Source organism: Grammomys surdaster, unplaced genomic scaffold (assembly GCF_004785775.1).
Source record: "Grammomys surdaster isolate TR1022 unplaced genomic scaffold, NIH_TR_1.0 313, whole genome shotgun sequence".
Lineage (NCBI taxonomy): Eukaryota > Metazoa > Chordata > Mammalia > Rodentia > Muridae > Grammomys > Grammomys surdaster.
Genome location: NW_021604732.1, coordinates 3731956 through 3742616, shown reverse-complemented (window position 1 = coordinate 3742616; position 10661 = coordinate 3731956).

Here is a 10661-nt window from a genome sequence, read left to right as displayed (position 1 = left end):
AAAGCTTTCATTTGTCCCTCTATTGATTCTCTTCCTAAATATTTCAGAAGAACAGAAGCCACAGTCTGGAGAACGGCAGGCTGAGCCAAGTAACTGGTCCTTGGAGACAATCTTATCTCTGTCTTACACTGGAATGTATCATGATTTCCAGTGTGGAGACTGTCAGTCAAAACAGGGTCGAGTCACATGGCAGAGAGAAACAATTTCTACATTCCCCTGGTGTAAAAATGTTAACAAGGTTTATTTACCATCCGTGATGTGCACCCACAGCAAATCAGCCAGGGCTCTGCTTCACTCCAGGCTGTCTTCAGCCAGGGATCCAGGCTTAACAAGCCTACCATCTGGAGCTCTGCTGGTAGCCTTCAGATATGGAAAGTGGGAAAGTAGCTATGCACTGTCTCTTAGAGGCTGTGGTCAAAAGGCAATCTGGGTCTCCTCTACTCACAATCTTATCAGGGGAAAAAAAATGTTACGACCATACCCAGTGCGCTGGGAAAGAAGTAATCTAGCCATATTGCAAGTGGAAGTAACATTGGGAATATCTAATTAATGGCAATAATGAATATCATTGTGTATCTCAAGTCAATATATTCCAAGACAATCTTACTACTTTTTCCTTTGCTGTAACAAAATACCTGAGGATGGGAATTTGTAAGGAAAAAAGGTTTTGGTCACAGTTTTGGCACTAGCCTCTGCTCAGTTTGGATGATGTTCCCATGATACTTAACATTCTCTAGGTGGAAGTATGTGTAATAGGAAGGCAGAATGTTGAAGGAGAACAACGATCCGCTCTGATGGGAATTTCCTAACTTGGGTAGCACTTATCCCCCACCCCAGGGCAACACTTTTGATGTCCTGACTTCCCTACCTAAACTTTCCAGCACCTTTTAACTCTACACAGTGGAGACCAATCTCCCAGCACATGAATTCTTGGGGTACATACAGAAACAATATATATATGCATAACAGTACACAATAACTACATAAATTTATGTGAAATCAATTCACTAAGTAGTTTCTACTTTGATGTTTTGGCAGTTGAAAATAATCAAGTTTATTTTCACACTAAAATAAAGGTTTAAAACAGATTTACCATGGAACCTCTTATTAGTTTCAAAATTAAATTCTTGGTGAGAATGCCAGCATTTTGGCTTTTATTTTTTACTGCTTTGCACTGATGCTTATAGCTTGAACAATGCATTACTCTTGAATTTTCTCCAGCTTATGGCCACAGCACTGCTTTGTCTTCTATGCATGACAAACATCACTAATCAATCATCGACCTCTCTTTTTCCATTAGCCCCAATTCGAACTCTCCCAATTTAGGGTTCCAATTAGCTCCTGCCACATAATCAGTTTTAAATGTGATTTAACCAATTTCTAAAGGCAGAGGTTGGGGAGTCTAGTTAAGATGTCATGTCTGAGCAAGTCAGTAACATACCAACAGGAAAGACTCCTTCACATACGCACTGACTCAATTTCATCCTTTGGTCAATAAGTATAAGTAAGCTAAGCATCGACTAGATACTACTGTGTAATTCTAGGTACTACTGTGGCATAAAGGATGCTGGGAGAAAGAGTAAGTATGGTTTCTTTTTCAACAGGCCAGAAAGGGACAAGAGAGGGAGGCAGAAAAATAAACAATTACAAGACAGAAATACTGTAATATGGTACCACAGAGGGATGGCTGATTATTTTGGCTCCACGGGGAAAGCTTCATATTGCCAAAGACTGAGTGGGAATTTTTTTGAGGAAGAGAAACTAAGGGTACAGAGACCAAGGGAGCAACCATACAGTATAGAGCAAGAGAACATTGGATGGAGATCAGTAGCTTTGCAATTATGAGGCAAAAGATGAGGTCAGAACACTTTGTAAAGGTGTAATCCATGACTATCAGAAAGGTCTAGGCTAGAGTTTCAAAGATCAGCATAGGAGCAGGACAAATACTTATGAATGCAAAGTTCTCCTCCCACTAATGGAAATCCCAATGCTACCATTCTACCAGTTCACAGGACAATTAATACACATTTTCCTTGTTCTGAGCTTCAACTTGGGCTTCCTCTCTTCCCCATGGCCCTTTGTCTCAACTACAACAGGACATAATCTTGCCAAAGGTACAGTGAATACTAAGAATTTAAAAAAAAAAAAACTCTGTTGGAATATACTCTCTCAGTGAGTGGCATGCAAAAATTTTGTCTTTAAATTTGATCCAACCAACCTCTACTGCACCATAAAACCAGTATCTGCATGACTTTTGATGATAGGATGCTCACAGTGTGGAACTTCACCTTCCTTCAACCAAGAAGACTTTGACTTAAGATCAAGTCTTCAAATCTTTTGAAGACTCATCATTATAATGATGCCAAAGTTTGCCTGCATGCTGTCATCGCTTGCAAGAGTCCAAGGAGTCAATTAATCTGAATCAGGTTCCAAAGGGAGTCTGCCCTGGGGATGCGGCTTGTAGTACATGTCTACTTCATTTCTTCTTCTCTCTGGAGACTGGCTCTCTTTGTTTGTGGTGTGTATGGTGAAGCGAGGCTCTACACACACACACACACACACACACACACACACACACACACACACTATATTATTCTCTCTTTTACAGATGTCCATTTTGGTGCAGTTCTTAGAGGGCTTAGTCCATCTGATTTAATACCGACCAAAAGGATACAACTGGTCCTTAAACTATCTTCTATGAGTCTCTGCCTCTTCTATTATGACCAAATGTATGTGTTCCTGTAATATTATACAAGCAACCATGAGAGATTTACTTCTAGAATGCAGGCAAAAGGATTTTCTAAATTTTGTGCATAGTTTTAACTTCACTGATATGGGAAATATTTCACTATGGGAAATATGGTGTTCCCTAATAGTAGGATTTTGTTTTCTCTATTTAAAAGACCAGCAAAACTAAGACTTTAATCAGCTCTACTATTGTAGTAGAATGAATCTGGTTTATGTCTCAATAACAAAATTCACAGAAGTAATCATGTTGCAAAATGTATCTTTATATCAGGAAGCATGAAGAAAAGCAGGCAGAAGAATCAATTCTAAGACAATACAAGATACATTCTACAAAGGGTGGCCTTGACAAGCAACCAAGTAAATATCTCCAATGTCTTCTGAGAGTAGATTAAGAGAGATAAATCTACCCTGACCACTTTCAGACAGTCCCAAGCTTCCCTCTGCCAACACCCACCTGCAGATTTCTTATTACCAAAGAGCAAGAGAGTTCAAAAGGACCATTTCTTTCAAAAAGACCTTCCACCGCATCACTCCATTCCAGGATCTCCATTGTGGTTGCCAAGGAAACATAGAAAGTGGATTCAAACTCTAAAGCTGTAAGTCATTTTCCATAAGCCACCGAATAGCTGGCAGATGTTGATGAATTTGACTCACTACCACCCAGGAGCAGAGATCTGTAGACAAATGTGGGAAGCTTCCAAATGTATGACACAGCTGGTCACACCCTCTGTGCCTCATACAGGAGGTTAATGCTCTGAGGGAGAAGGAAGACTTGCTTCAATGCTGTCCTTAGCCACTGAGCTGGATACAAGCCCCACATTTTCTCCAGAGCCATTTCTTTAAGACTATCTGACCCAGAGGTAGTCACACTCTATCATGGCAAATAGATGTTTCTGCCATCACCCTCTACAGACAGCTGTCCACAAAGGCAGAGAGGTCTGGTTGGCACTCTGCTTATTTGCTTCTAGAAGAACCTTCCACACCTCCTCCACTCTTCTGAATTGAAATGGCAACCACAAAGGGAATGAGTGGCAGCTTAAAGAGAAGAGTTTGGAACATGCAACCTTGCTTAAGGGAACCAATGCACCCTTCTTTGTGAGGACAAAGACCGGATAATAGTACAATAGTGGGATTCTGATGGAAGGCCACGGAAGACAGATGTTTGCTATTTCTGCATTCAAAATCTATCTGAAATACACCCAGCTTCTATCATTGTGGCCCACCCTCTGGGTCTTTCTGGGCTCCTGTCAGAACTGACTTGTCTCCCTATTTTTACCCTGACCCATTTCAAATCCATTCTCACTGGCAGCCCAACTCATTGACTTAAAACTGGTGCATTCATCTTCCTTGGCCACAGCTCTCTCAAGACTGAGAAAAAAGCCAATTACCTGCTGTGGTCATGAAGGGGCTGACCCCTGCTTGCTTCTCTGTCCTCATTTTGCTCCATTCTCTCTTTTTCTACCCTGACCTTGTTGTTTTCCTGTGTTTGAAGGCACCCAGGGCTCTCCTTCTGCCAGCCTATGACCCCTGCTGGGTCTCATCCCATAGTTGGGTTCTCTTTCTTCATTCCTATCCTTTAGCTTCAGCATCAACTTGTCAAAAGAGGCATTCTGGGCCACCCTGATGAAGAGAAACCTTCCCTTTCTCCTCAGTTTTTCACCTTGCCCTTACAACAATATACTTGACAAAAGCAAATTAAAGAAGGAGGAGATTATTCTGGTCACAGTTCCAGGATACAGAACAAGGCATGTCAGTTGGAAGATGAGGAAGTTGGTCACATTGCATCCATGATCAAAAAGCAGAAAGGGATGAATACTAGCTAGTGTTCTGCTGGCTCTTGCTTTTTTTATGCAATCTAGCATAAAATAGGAGGGTCATCCACACCTAAGGCATGTCTTCCTACATCAATTAATATGATCTAGAAATGCTCTCAGAGGCACGCCCAGAGGCTTACATCATCAGTGATTCAGGACCAGGTCAAGTCAATATTCAATAACAACCAGCACAGCTCCTTTTCTCCATCACCCCTCACTCTGGATAAACTTGGGCTCGGTGAAAGAGTTTTCTTCTAGCATCTCAACTTCCTGATACTTTATAACTGCCACCAAGGGAAGGTCATGGTCCTTCACTTTGCTCATGGACTCCCCTCTACCCAACCCAGTTCTCAGTGCTGACATAAGGCTGGCAAATGATCTCCTCTCCAAGTCCTCAGTTCCCTTTTCCCATGGGGATAAAGACGGCATATTCCTCTTAGACATGACAAGAAGATGACACCGTGAAGGAAACAATTCTCAGCTATTGACTTGCTGCTAACAAGTGTTCAAAGAATGTAGGTGTTGGGGTTGGAGATGTGCAATTTGTTAGAGTGCTTGCCTGGCATTCACAAGGCCCTGGGTTCCAACCTCAAACATCCCATAAAACCATAAGTGGTGGGGCATGACCATGATCACAGGACTTGGAGGGTTGGAGTAAGAATATCACAAGTTTAAGATCATCCTTGGCTGCTACATAGTGAACATGAGGGCAGCTTCTGCTACATGAGACAATGTCTTTACATTTTTTAGGTGTGATTATTGGTGGCTGTTCTATTATTATTATTCTCATTATTATTCTCATTATTATTATTATTATATTTTTGTCTACATACACATGACCTTAAATCTTAATTGAATGGTGCATAGGTCTTCTATGCTTTTCTGACGGTTGTGTGTGTGTGTGTCTGTGTATGCGCACACGCAGGCGCACACACTATTCCCCTATTTTCATCATGGTAATGCATAACCCGAGCCTTCTGTTCTATTCCTTTTTATACCAGACAGCATTTTACTACAAAGAGCGGCTGCTGTTTCTCTAACGGCAGTCACACACTTAATGCTTCAATTTCCACATTTTATTTTATATGTAATTTAAAGCCCATGGTGCCTTAATTGTAAAATAGGCCTTATTAAAATAATAGCTTGAAAACCAGTGGGGCTCCCTGTGCCAAGCAATGAGGGTTTTTAGCGTAACGGCTGTTTACTAGGATTTAAAAAGAGACACAACCCAAATAAAGCTGTAAAGACATTTCCAGCGTGAGTGATGGGCCAAGGACCAGCTGATAATTAAGCTCTCCCCCAGTCCCCGCACCAGTTTTTTTTTCCTTTCTTTGGTGCTGTCTGGAGCTTTCCTTAGCAATCCAAAGCACACTCTTTACTGCTTTTATGATTGATGAGGCGGGGAGGATGCTTCAGTATGAGGCAGCAACGCAGTGCTTTGATTAATGATGCTGGTGGGGCTCCCAGAAGACCAAAGAGAATAACACTTATCAGAAAGGCAGCTGATGCCACTGAGAGGGACTGCAGCTCCTAGAGACCTGTCGATTGTGGGATTGGGGAATGGTGTGCCTTGAGGGTAGGGCAGCTATATCCCAGCCTCACCTTTTTAAAGGCCAGGGAGAGGGACTAATGGTTACCATGTTCCACTATTTCACAAATCCAGCACTGGCCACGGTCCCCTAGAAATCTCCAACACACAAGAACTGCCAGCAGTCTCTGGCACTGTCTTAGCCATAGCAGGTTTTCTTCACTGTGATTTTTCTTAGCCAGTAAAAGTCAGGTAAAAAGATTTTATAGGTTAAGAACCTTAACTGCTTCTCCTCGTGGAGCTCTGGCTTCACTCAGGTTTGTACTAGATGCTTCTAATAGCTATGAGGTAGTTGTGAATATTCTTCTTACTTTATGCATAAAGAAACCTAGGCAAAGAAACCTATGACACAGCCCAGAGTCATCTTGAAGTAGACAACATGGACTCCAGTCTTCAATGGTACCAATGCCCAAGTCTGTGCTTTTGGTGCCTCAGCAACCCTGTACTTCCATGAAGACAGTCACAGGACTCCTTCGAAGATGTCTACCAGCTAGGCTTCCTGGGATTTAGTTCTTACCAGTGTATGGAAGCTTGCATGAGATGCTTACTTTCCTGGGTCTCCGAGTTCTTAACTATGAATTTAGACATACACTGCCCACCTCACAAAGCTTTTTATAAGAATCAGATATAATCATACTCATAAATGTTCTTGGCAAAGTATGAACTCCAGTGAACTCTTTGTACTCTATACAGAAAGGCGTGCACGAAGCAAAGCCATGCAAATTAAGATTCTTGGTTTCTGGACAACTTGATGTCATTTCTGAATCCAGGACGCATGGCTTTGATGAGGTATGGAATCCCTGTGAATCTTAGCCTTCTGCCCTGCCAAACCAGTTCAATAGTCACCTCTCGGCATTACTAGGAGCATCCCACAATAATGTGTCCACAGAGCAGCCTACACACTGCCTGGCACCCGGGCTCCTCAACCTTAGCTCACATCATCATCTCTTTCAAGTCTTTCCCTCTGAGCCATGGCCTCCTCCTCATTACCCTCTCAGAGGGATCCGTGGCTGCCTTTCCAGCTGCCTCTCTGGACCTTTTGAACATTACAAACTGAAAAGGGAAATAGGAGTCAAAGAGAGCCCCGAGGCTGCAGAGCTGTGGTTTTCAAAGTCAGTGTGGCTGTCCACCATGGCACTCACACTCTCTGGGGACTGCCGACAGCAAGTAGCTGAGTTTGCACCTCAGCATAGAGCACACAGAGACTTTGTAGGGTGAAAGTGCTGCCCAGAAGACAGATCTGTGTCATGAACAGACTTGTGTATCTGCAGTAACTCCTGTAAAGCATAGAGAGGTTCCTAACCTTCCTAATGCTGTGACCCTTTAATACAGTTTCTCATAATCTGGTAATTCCCCACAAAGTTATTTTGTTGCTACTTCATAACTGTAATTTTGCTACTACTGTTATGAATCATAATGTAAATATCTGATATACAGGATATCTGATATGCAACCATTTTTAGAGTCTCAGCCCACAGGTTGAAAACCACTGCTATAAAGAGAATTTAAACACAAGACAAGCCAGATGGCCCCAGTACCTTTCCATTTCCATAGAGCGGCTACAGATACCATTCTGCATGTTTCCAGGGACTTTCTCATCCTTCATGATGGGGGTGAGAGTTCTGTGAATGGAAACATCAGGCAAGCAGGTACTTTGCACCAACCTGAACCAAAATTACAAAGGAGAGCATGATGCAGTTCACAGAATGTGAACCTAGATACACCTAGCTTTGAACCACGGCTCTGCCATTTCTGAGTTCAGGGACCCCAAGATTCTTAACTTCCTTGTTGCATTTCATTCTAGAGGGAAGCAACTCAGCACGTTGTCATGGAAGGCAGCTATAGTGACCAAATACCACACCCCAACTCCACTTTGATACATTCCACTATGTGAGCCCTAAGTAACCTCCCCCCATTACTTTACATGAAAAAAATTCAGAGGATCAAATGAAATAAAAAAAAATATGAGCTCTGCAGTAGCAAGCACTAAACTGATGTCAGCCAGTACCATCAACCAGTATGTACAGACGGGCTGAGCTATATTCTAGTAAAAGAGAAACCTTGGCACTTGAGTGAATTAGCACAATGACAGTTGGCTTCTCACTCATACAAGAGTAGAAATTTCTCTTGCATCAGAGAGCAGGGATCTTTACCTCTTCTGACACCACTGTGTCAATCAACCTGTGGCTTTAAGTTAGCCACAGCAGAAAAAGAGAAGGGTGAGGGAGCAACCTAGCTGATGTTTTCCTTGACACAGTCTCAGCTCCTAGCACCTCTGCTCGCTGTGCCTCAGCCAGAGCTGATTCTAATGCCACATCCCATAGAGCAGTGGCTTGCAACCCCTTTGCGGGGGTGTCTCATATTAGTTACTCACATTACGATTCCTAACAGTAGTGAAGTTACAGGTGTGAAAATAATTTTAGAATTAAGGATCCTGTGAGGAACTATATTAAAAGGGCGCAGCACTGGGAAGATTGAGAACCACTGCAATGCGTGGTAGCTGCTGTTACTGTAAACAAGGTAGATTTTCCAACTCATGCTATCAGCCTGTGGTGTGTGGAGAGTGCTCAGCACTTTGTCTGGCTCCCGAGCTGTGTCAGTTGAGTGCTATGGTCAAGGTCATGGCTTCTGACACTACCACTGCCTGATTGATTCAGTTCAACTCTGACTCGGCTCAAACCTTGTGTTCCCAGCCTGTGTGGTAGATTCCAAGTACATTCACTACTTTTCTGTTGCTATGATAAAATACCATGACTCGAAGCAACTTACAGGTGAAGCATGTGTTTCACCTTACGGTTTTAAAGCAATAAGAATCCATTATGGCCAGAGAGACATGGCAACAGGAGACTGGAGCCAGATGCTGAGAGATATCATCTCAACTGGGAAGAGGCAGTAAAGAGAACTGGAAGTGGTTAGAATAGAAACCCTCAAAGCCTACTCCATCCTCCTGCAAGGCATATCTTCCTCCAGCAAGGCTATAGGTTCTATAACTTCCCCAAACAACATCACTAACTAGGGGTCAAATGCTACTTCCTCGAGTCTATAGGGTACATTTATCATTCAAACCACCACACACATAACCTTTTTTCACTGTTATCTATGGTTCCTTACCATTGTCCTCCGTGTCCTTTCCTTTTATCTTGCCCTCGAGCAGACCTCTAACCCAAATGACAGCCACAAGATTGGGCAACAATGTGTGGTGTTCAAATGCACTCAGTGTGTCCACTGTGACCCTGTACCAATTCATTCAGTTAAGAAACTTTAACCTAATGTCTCTTCTATGGGAGGACATATCATCGATATGGGACTAGATATTGATAAGACAGTTCGTTTTAGCCCTGATTTTGGATAAGCAAATAGAATGTCAGAGAGGTTAAGGAGCTGCTTTTGAGTCACACAGCCAACTGAGCTGAAGTTGAAAATCTGTTAAAGGGCTTCCTGACTCTCTTCTTGAGGCCTCTGAGGTTGGCATTTATTTTCCATAAGTAGCTACACACATTGTAAATCTTTTCTAAGTTTTATAAATGTATGTCTCTTTCCCTCAAACACAAAGTTAATACATTAATTTATCCAAGTCAATCATACGGAAGACAATGGTTAGCATGTTATTCTGTGTGGGTCTTTTGGTGGCTATAAAGATGCTGTCCTTGCTCCAGAATCAGCTAATTGTTAAGAGTCGCTGTCAAATATTGAGCTGGACGCTGTGGACATTGTTATTTTGAGGCAAGAATAAACATCTGCAAAGTGTCCCTGAGTCATATTATAGAAGTAGCAGATTTCCAATGACAGCAAAATATGATTGCTCTCTCTGTTGTAAGTGGCAGTGTCCAAACAGGAAAGAAGAAGATGACATATTCTTAACTCAGAGATCTTAGACTCTATGTGGAGATTCAGGAATAAGGCATTTAAATAAAGCATTGTGTAGATTTCCTCAAGAGACCCCCAAGTAGGAAACTCCACACCTGACCTTGTGGCCTAGGTCACAGACAAAATGGATCTGCACACAGCAGACTGTCTTAAAATTATATTCAGTTTATATACGTAAGGTAGCTACATTACAAATTAGTTGGTCCCATTTCCAAACTTCCTTGCTGTCTCCAAAATCTAAGAAAAAAATATTTGACCATTTGGCATTAAATAATCTGCTGGTGTGTTCTTCTCTGGAGAATATTTTTCTTCCTCCTGCTCTCAGCATCCCTTAGTTGCTTGTAGTTCTTTGTGTGGGGTTGGTATCTTCTAGGTAGCCCCCCCCCTCAACATTATTATGCCTATTAATTTCTCTTTGTTAATCTGATGTTTAGATTATTATGGTGCAGAAACATACATAAAAGTGACAAAATAGAAACTTAGAAGGTTGTACTTATATGTCTAGGAATAAATGCATATATATATATATATATATATATATATATATATATCGACAATTAAAGAAAAGAGTATGAAATTGAAAAGTAAGGATATATGGGAGGGTTTAGATGAGGAAATGATATAATTATATTATAATCTCAAAA